Consider the following 10,741-nt stretch of genomic DNA (forward strand, 5'->3'; position numbering starts at 1 on the left):
AGTCGGATTGTATTTTATTCTTTTTATTCAAAAAATGAGTAAATTAACCCTTATACCTTAGATCAGAAAATAATATTTCGATCATTCTGTTAAAAAATTCATCTATTTTCACTGTTAAAAACTAATTCATTTACGTCAGAATGAGATATACGTAACATACAACATGTTATTATTTGGTTGTTTTATTAGCCATGCTAGTTTTTAACAGTAGAAATAGATAGAATTTTTAACAAAAAGGACTCATTTGCTCTTTATTCCAAATGTACAGGAATTAATTTGCCCATTTTTTAGTAGAGAAAACAAAATATAATCTGACACCTAGTACCCTTAAAATGGAAATTTTACCATTTTGGCCCTTTAAATTTTTAAAAATTTTAAATTAATAAAGGTAAAATTAAACTTTGACCCCTCCTAAAAATGATAAAAATTTGATTCAATCTTTTAAAAATTATAAAGATATAGACAATTTAATTTCGACCTCTAAATTTTTTTTTCTGACTTCGTCTCTACCTCATACAGGGGCCTCCAACCTTTTTTTACCATACATTTTATACCTTTTATAAAAGTTGTTCTCAAATGTAGGAGAAAGCTCAATTTGATCTTTAGGGAGCTTTGTGTGATGAGAGCTAACCCTAAGCATCTATACTAATATTAAGTGCTTGGGTTTGGTGTAATAAGTTAAGTCACCCTAACACCGTCATCAAATTAATAATAAAATTTATATTTTATCCACGCCTTTATATAAATAAAGGCCATTTTCATGATGAGTCTTCCAAATATAGCATTGTAAGTTGAGGGATGGTTAACTACTAAGAATTCCACCATTTCAATTGTTTTGTGCTGTCCATCATCCAGCATATCTAGTAGAACAATTGATTCTTTAACCTTTATACGTTGGTTAGAGAACTTATTAGGTAAGGCTTACCTTCTTTACTGTGAATCATTTAATATCATCTGCCAGAATGTTTGCCAATGAAAACCTATCACTACCACTTCTGTTACGGGATGGCTAAGCTACATATTGTCTATCGCATCTTTTAAATGGACACAACCCTCAGCTCCATGACTAGGGGCATTCTAAAATTTTCATCTATGTTTCGACTGACTTCTAACATGAATAGGTTTCATTTGCGAGGGTGCTTCTAATATTCATTAGCTTTTTATTTGACTAAGAATGTAAGCTGGCAAGGTAGGAAGAGTGGTGTAAGTCTTAAACCTGTTATAAAGGGCTTTGTCAATTTGTCTTCGCTGAGGATGTTGCTATGTTTCTTCTCTCACTAGCCTCCACCGTTGTGGAGAATTGATGGGGCTAGGAAAGTTCCCCCCCCCCCCGGAAAATGTATGCTTGCATTGTGGTTTCTTTTGTGGTGGTCATGTAGTGGTAGGTGTCCTTTATGTGGAATACTGTAATTTCTCTGCGCAGGCTCAACATATGACTTGTATATTTGGGTATTGACCCCTTGAATTTCCTCAATTTCAGAAAATCTATGTGCCTTTTCATACAAGGATAGCAACTTATCCAGCGGGTCATTTATCAACGGGTACCCTCAAGTAGTCATGACCTACCACTTCAATGAATGTTTGATTTGCTCAATCATTTGTTGCACCTTTAGACTTCATGGTTGTAGAGCTAAACCTACGAGCAAACTCCTTTAGAGGTTCGCCTTCTTTCTACTTGATAGAGAAAAGGTGCGTCGAACTCTGTTTTAGTGTCTTGTTGACAAAAAATCAACTCACGAATAGATTCGGTAACTGATCAAAAGAATGGATGGATCCCTTTGGTAGAGACAAATACCAAGCTCTTGCAGCATCTTTTAGAGTCATTGAAAGGGCACCACACTTCACTTCATCAAAGGGGTTTATAAGTTCACGTGATTATTGCAATATGTCAAGTGGTCTTTAGGGTCACCCTATCCATTATACATCACCTTAGGTAGCTTGATACTGAGATGTGCTGGTATAAAATTAAATACAGATTAAATCTAAATTTTCCAATGCAATATACTTGTGAGAGCACTTCATTTTTTTTGGTTAAGGATCTATTGTTTTGAGTACAGATATTGTAAAAGCAAACTCAAGTGAGTTATTTGGTTTACATCTTAAATTTTAGGGAAAAGTCTTGGAGGAGAGTGATCATGTTTAAAGTATAGGTATAAAGTTACTATTTGACAAATGAGTAGGACTTAAATCACAACCTATACTTGATGAAGTATAGTATATTGATGATTTGGGCAAGGCCCGCCAAGCATAGGAAGATTCTAAGTTGCACAAACAAGTTCTTGACGTTCATCTTTATTTTACCTGAAGTAGTTACTTGGTACAGTTACAACTTACCTTATATCTAGACTTGTATATTATTTGCAAAAATCAACCAACTTTCAAGTCGAGTTACCTATTCAAACCCAAATGTTCACCCAAAATATGGAGAGTTTAGATAAAAGTACAAGCCCCAAAAATGGGCTTAGACAAAAAAAAATTACTCATTTAAATTATGGTTCAAGCTTAGGCTTCAACATTCAAGGTTTAAGCTTAGCTTGACCTGACCGATTTTATACTTCTATAATATATATTTATTTTATTTTTATATATTATGTAATTTATATCACATAAAATTAAATATATAATCATAAAATGCTATGTAAACATTGAAAATCATGTTAAGTTGTCAAATTTTAAAATTTTAATAAAATAATAATATATGTTTTAAAAATAATATGAGTAGCGCTAAAATGAGATTATGTTAATAATTTATAAATGTAAACGAGTTTAGACAAAATTTTAATATTATATTTCAATTGAATCAAATTTAAACAAACATAAAATGTACCAATATCATACATAAACCCGACCCAAACCTATCTTCCTAATAGAGAAAGAAAGATGATTTGATGATGCCTTATCTCCTAAGTTGGATATTGGTTTGTAAGACAAATTAAAAATTGGGCTTGGGTGTGCTGTTTTAGGGTATCAGCTATTGGATAATTCATTGGACTAAATAAGCCCATCTTTATTGATCATTGGGTTTAATTGGGTTCAACCTAAATACAGAAAAAAAGCAAAATATTCTATTTTGTTTTTTTTTTGGATTTTAAGTATTTAAAGGTTATGTATTTATTTATTCTTCAGGTCTATTTTATGAATTTATGTTTGAGGTTTGCAGTTTTCTCCTTCAAGTGATTTCTTTAATTTTCTTATTACATATAAAAAGGTTGAATCAATTGATTCCTATTCAACCGGTGGTCTAGTTAGATTTATGGTTCCATATTATATGTATATACTTCAACTTGACAATTTATACTAACTTGGTATTTAAATTATTTTTTTGGACCTAACTAGTACCTAAAATTTAGAAATCGTAAGCCAACATGATAATTTTTTTAGGTATCTGACTAACACTATTAAAATACGATGATGTGGCTCTAACGACTAATAGAATTGTGACACGTGGCAAAAAAATAAAATATTTTTTTTATCACGTGTCCAAATGTGAGGCTATCGCATGTCATCATGTAATTGATTGTCAATGCCACATCAACACCTCGTCAGTATATTTTAACAATATTAGTTAGGTACCTACAAAAATACTAAGTTAACTTACGATTTTCAAATTTAGATACCATCTAGGTCACAAAAATATTTAATTACCAAGTTTAAATATATTTATATATATTAACTAAAGAAAAAATAGTGACACAAATGTGTTGAAAAATTTATTTAATACTTAAATTTGAGTGTAATTATTTATAATTATATGTGTTATATTTGATTAATCATTATAATTAATGAATTTCATTTAATTGAGTGTAATTGAGCGCTCTAATTATTATTTTTAATTCATAGTGAAGGTGAGAATTGAATAATTATGTGGGTAATTATAAATTTACGCTCAAATCTAGTTATTTTATAATTTTTAGGCACTTGTATGATTATATAACCAGTGTGATGATCTTAATTCTCACCTGTGTAATTGGATATTAAAATTACACTCAATGAACATAGGAGAACTGGTGATGGTACAAGGTTCAAGTATGACACGATTGGTGAGTGGGAGAAGCGCCTCTTTCACGGATTATGGGAGATGCCGTTGAGCAGTCCTCCTCTTTGATGGTGTCTGATATTATTTCAAATAGTAGAGGGTGGGACCTTCAGCCAATTGAAACATTGCTTTCGGGATTTCTTTTCCCTTCCTTTCTCACAATGGTTAAAGCAATATCGTTGTTCGACAATGACGTCGTCTTACTTGCTTCCGTGGGGTGTTGTTTTCAGCATGGTTTTATGGAGCCTTTGGAAGTGCCGGCATGGAAGGATGTTCAAGGGAGAATCCACCACCCCTATCAACGTGCTGTTTTATGTTTGGAATTTTACCCAAGATATTGTTCAGGCACGCCACACGTTGGTTTCCCACGTCCACCATGGGCCAAGGTGGGTTCAAGGGCAACTCCCATCGGCAGCCTACTATATTCTGAATACGGATTGGGCTTGGCGCACAACAACAGGTGTGGCGTCTACCGGTGGCCTTCTGAGGGACGCTAACGGAGATTGGCTGCATGGTTTCATGAACAAAGTTGGACTGAGTGATACAGTACATGCAAAATTGAGGGGGGTTCGAGAAGGCCTTCAGTTGGCCAAACCATTGGCATTTCAAACCTCATTGTCGAGCTCGACGCCCTTCTGGTAGTTCGACTGTTAACTTGTCCCTTCGACGCTAATCATTTGAAAATATATGTTACGAACTGTTTAGCTTTGATAAGTGAAGGGTGAGTCACCGACATACGCCATATTTTGCAAGAGGGAAATAGATACACAGATCAGCTGGCGAATTTAGCCCAAGAGTCCTCCGGGGAGTTGATATTGCTGGCAGACTCGTCGGGGGGTCTCATTCCATTGCTGTAAGCTGATTTATCGGGTCACGGCTGCTTGCTGCTTGCACCTTTAGCTTGTTTGTTGTTCTTATGTACCAAAAAAATTTCAATAAACCCACTAACAACAAAAGTTATTTAATATAATTACATCTAAATTCAATTATTAATACACATACTTTAAAAATAATAATAACTTTCGAGACACATTTTGAGTATATTTGGACAAACTTTACTTATGGAGAGACTCTTAAAATTCAAATTTGAATTTCTACTATTTGTGTAACACCCCCTACCCGTATTCCGAGCCTAAAATAGGGTACGAGGCATTACCAAACTTAATATGATCAATCATATAAAAAAAATCAGCCATAAATTTTTTTCTAAATTAAAAACTTTCATACATATGTTTAATGTCCCTTATATAGGCCTACGGGGCCCAAAACATACATTCAGGGTGATTCGGGACCAAACCGTAAACATATGAAACTTTTGCAACACTTAGAAAATTTTCACACTTTGGAGAGTCACACGCTCGTGTTTTCAACCAGTGTAACTCTCTGTTTATAACTTCATCACCCTTGTCAGTCGTACACTTCATATAAATACAAGAAACGTGTATAGACTTAATTCTCATTCAATTTCTCATATATATACACAATTTCACGTTATGTAATCATACAACATATATCAGCCATATCTCTCGTAATCTAAATATATTTTCATAACAACTTATCTTGATTTCGACTATTTCATATTTAAGCTTAAATAACCAAAGTATTTGAAATATCATCTTTATGCAAATAGTACACATGAGGTATATAATTCTATAATTATGAATAAATACATTTATCAAACATTTTCCATATTCATATATCAATGTCTCATGTCTCCATATATCAATAACCGTTATTTTCATGAATTCCGAGTTCAATTTCATAATTATTTGTCTCGTGTTTAATTTATTCCATATCAAAATTTTATTCATTAAAACATTTGAATTATTAATACATATGGACAGTACATTCAAGATGAACAATTATATAATCACAAATGAATTCATTTATCAACCAAGTTCTATACTCGTATCTTATCAACTCGTATTCCCTTGTATCACATAATTCCATGTAACACTTACCAAACTTTGTCAAATTAGTGAACGTCTTACGAAATTGAGTATTTCGTTTTCTCGATGCCATAGTTCAACTATGGTCTTACACATCTTCACATAATGATGCCATAGCCCAGCTATGGTCTTACACATATTCATATATCGATGCTATAGTCCAGCTATGGTCTTACACAAATCACATATCTCACTGATGCCATATCCCAGATAAGGTCTTATACAGTAGCATATATCACACCGATGCCATATCCCAGATATGGTCTTATACGGAAATCACTTGTCACTTGTCACTTGTAGCCGCTACCACTATTCATCGATCGTAGCCGGAGCTACCACTTTTCATTGATCAGGTAGCCGGAGCTACCACTTTTCACTGATCAGGTAGCCAGAGCTATCACTTTTCACTGATTAGGTAGCTGAAGCTACCACTTTTCACTTGTCATTTGTCATTGATCAGATAAGTGTAGCCGAAGCTATCACTTATCACTTTCACTTTTCCTTGATCAGATAAGTGTAGCCGAAGCTATCACTTATCACTTGTTGCCATGGTCCAACCATGGTCTTTTCCTTCAATTCATCTTGTCACTGAACTGAAATGCTCAATTTGATCATTTATTCAATTTTCATGCTTTTTCATTATTCACTGTACAAACCCAATTTTGCCAAACCCAAATACATTTCAAACCCTTACTAACCCAAGCCTGTTTACAATATTTCAGCCCAATTAGCCTAACCCAAGTACTACTAGCCCAATACCCTAAATTAACCTAGCCCAGCAGCCCAAAACAAATCAGCAGAGAGGAAACCCTAATTCCACTTGTTCTGACACCAGCCATCAGCCCCATACCACTGGCACCCCAGCTCTCCATGCCACCATGTCGGCCACCTGCTCTTCTGTACCACCATGCCTCCGTCACCTTCACCCATTCCCTGCAGGACCAGAAAGAAGACAAGACAATAAATATTAAATACAATTTTGTAAAGGCTATAAAAGCCTATTTGGCTTTCTGTAAAAGGGTCGGCCATTTTTCCATGAATACAAAGATAGATTTTTACAAAAATACAAGTAGTGAGTTGAGGGAAGTCAAAAGAAGCAAGAATAATATCAAATAGGGCAACCAAAACACGAAAATCGTAACCTAAACCTAAGGTGATTGTGAATCTATTCTTGTTTTATTTTTGTTCTATTTTCCCATATATATATATATATATATATATATATATATATATATACTAAAATATATAAAATAATAATATAATACAAAAATAAAAAAATCAGATTTTTACCTTTTCCATCATCAGGTGGCAAGGCGCTGCCACGGCGGACCTCCGACAATGTGTCCGTGGCCGGCCCGTGGCCGAGCTCCCCCTCCTCTCTCTTCTTTCCCGCTCCTCTTTCTCTCCTCCTCTTCTTTTTTTTTTTTCTCTCTGCTTTAAATGAAAAAACAAAAAACTTGGTTTATATAAGGGTCCAAACGCACTGCTTTGGACCTCCCTTGAAGCTAAACGATGCCGTTTAGGGCTTGGTCGGTCGACCCGACCCGTCCGCCAGTGGTCCGTGTTTTAGCGGAAGGGCTAATTGCGATCACCCTTCCGCATTTTTGCTATTTTACAATCGTGTTTTTAATATTTTAATTTGGCCCCGAGTTTTGCCTGCTCATCAATTTAGTCCTCCGTGTCATGCTGCTGCTTTTGGTAATAGAGAATATTGCACTTTTGGTCCTCGTTGTTTTCACGCGTGTCCATTTTAGTCCTTTATTTCTTTATTTCTTTTAAATTCATACTCAAATTTCGTTCTTATTCGATTTAATCCTTTTTCGCTTATTTTCCTTTTTACATATTACTAATATTGTTACTATTATTTTTATTAATATATTAATTATTTTTTAAAGTATTATTATTACTAATGATTGTTATTTCTAGTTTTAGCATTATTATCAATATTAATATATGTATATTATATATGTATATATTCATACATTTATATAGTACTATTTTAATTACTTTATTTTAATATTATTGTTATATCATATTTGTTTTATATATTTCATTATTATTTTTAATATTATTATTAACATTATTAGATGTTATTTATTCCTAATATGTATATTATGTAAATGTCTTAATATTATATTATATGTATTTTTTATATATGTTATGTATATAAGTTTTTAATATTATATTTTATACATATTTTTAATATTATTAGTTATATTTTTATATACTATTACATGTATACTTCTAATATTATATCGTATATTTCTAATACCATCATTTATATATATATATATATGTGTACTAGTATACGATAGCGTATAAAATAGCTTTCCTATTATTATTATCATTTCTAAAGGTATATACGTAGTATATATGTTCTTTATAAGTTATATATCTATTTTTCAATAATATTACTTGTTATGTATATTTTATACACTTCCATATACATATCTTCAATACTATCGTAAATACTCTTATTCCTATTATTATGTATATACTTTAACATTAATAGATATACATTTTGTCACTTCATGTATAGTTCAAATAATATATATGATATCTTTCTAACGTTATCATTGCTTATATAGATGTGTTTGACGTACATGTTCTTAATGTTTTTATGTATGTATATTCATTATTTTCTCGTATTTGATGCTATAATTACATTTAATCTTGTATGCATTATTAGTATTTTCCGTCAATATCATTGTAATATTTGTTATTTGTTTCAAATATGTTTATAGTTCTTCCATTTATTTTGTTTATTTCATATCAGCTTGCTTCACATTATTTCGAAAAATTATCCATGTTTTCTTATTTACTTCAATAATCAAGGTAATATATCGAATTAACACTAAGTCATCGATTTCATCGCTATGTTGGGTGAACATCAATCGACTCGTGTTAAAACGGTATACCCTTCTCAAAAAAATCAAAAATTGAAAACTTCTCGTCTTTTTTTATCAAGTCACGACTAAATATTACATTGGACTCGTAATTTTGAAAATCAAGACAACACGTGTTTATGAGATACCAATTTTGGGCGTTGCGAGGGTGCTAATACCTTCCTCGCTCGTAACTGACTCCCGAACCCTATCTTTCTTTGGATTTTAACGTGGACTTAAATTCATTTCTTTTCATTTCAAAAAATAAATTTATAAGGTGTCCGATCACACCTATAAAAAGGATCGGTGGCGACTCCCCTTTTATTTCAAAATCGAACTTCAGTTTCCAAACTTTTTAGATCGCCACAATTAGCGACCCGAAAGCTAATTTTTTACGTCGCTACATTCACGATTTTATCATCAATACATATGAAATAACACATCATTAAATTCATAAAATTAACAAATAATTACTAAAATTTAGCCATATAAACTCACAAGTTCAATTTTTGTATTATAACGATAATCATAATTTCATAATAAATATACCAAATAAAACATTATATCATTTTTAATCCAACACTTATCGATTATAATCGGGCATGTGATCAATTTATACACGAGTCATTCATATATTTTTGTATATTTTCCTCCTCCTCCTCTCCATCCACATCCTTAGTATAAACAACACACTTGTAGGTAACATTATCCATAATTTTCACTATCTACTTATGTGAATATTCAAGCTGTCCATCTGTGTCATAGTCACTAAATTATTTTTATCTTGAGCTAAAAAACTCCAAATTAAGATATATAAATTTTCTCAGAAACTAGACTCATATTTATTTTTACCATAAAAATTTCATAATTTTTGGTTGGGCCAATTAATACATTTTATTCCTTGAATTCTCCCCTATTTTGCTGTCTGACAGTTCCGACCCTTCTTCACTAAAAATTAATTATCTTCTCATACAAGATTCTAATGATGTCCTTGTTTGTTTATCTTGAAAATAGACTCATTCAGGATTCTAAACATATAAATTTAAGTCTCTAATTATTTTTATCCAATTTTTTATGATTTTCCAAATTCAGAACAGGGGAACACGAAATCATTCTGACCTTGTCTCACAAAAGTTATTGTATCTCATGATATACAATTCCATTGCTTACATGATTTCTTTTTTAAGAAACTAGACTCAATAAGCTTTAATTTCATGTTTTATTCATACTCTAATTAGATTTCTACAATTTTTGGTGATTTTTCAAAGTTGAACTACTGTTGCTGCCCAAAACAGTTTTAGTGCAAAATGTTGATTTCCATTTTACCCCAAATTTTACAATTCATACAATTCAGTCCTTGCTCAATTAACCCCTCAATTAAGATAATTTTCTCAATTAATACTTTTTATAGACATTATAAGTTATTTCATAACTATTGAAGTTCATAATTTCCACATAAAACTCTAACTTCAAACTTTTTTACAATTAGGTCCCAAACATTCACTTTCTATTCAATTCTTTCAATTAAATCAGAATATAAACAATTTAAAGCTCTAATTCCATGCAAAATCATCATATACTTCCAGCAATCATCCATAAAAACTTCAAAAATTAGACATGGAATCAAAAACCAATGAAATAGTAAGTTGGACCCACTTGTAAAAGTCCAAAAACATAAAAATGTCAAGGAGAAAACAAGAATTAAATTACATGAAGCTAGAGTATGAAAACCAGCTTGAACCCTCCTCCATGGCTGTTTTTCAGCTGATGAATATGAAGAGAAATGAAGATAATTCTAGATATTCCAATTTAGTTCCATTTTTATTTAGCCAATTTTGTCAATTTTTCGATTTTGCCCTTATTTCACCCAT

Source organism: Gossypium arboreum, chromosome 11 (assembly GCF_025698485.1).
Source record: "Gossypium arboreum isolate Shixiya-1 chromosome 11, ASM2569848v2, whole genome shotgun sequence".
NCBI classification, from domain to species: Eukaryota; Viridiplantae; Streptophyta; class Magnoliopsida; order Malvales; family Malvaceae; genus Gossypium; species Gossypium arboreum.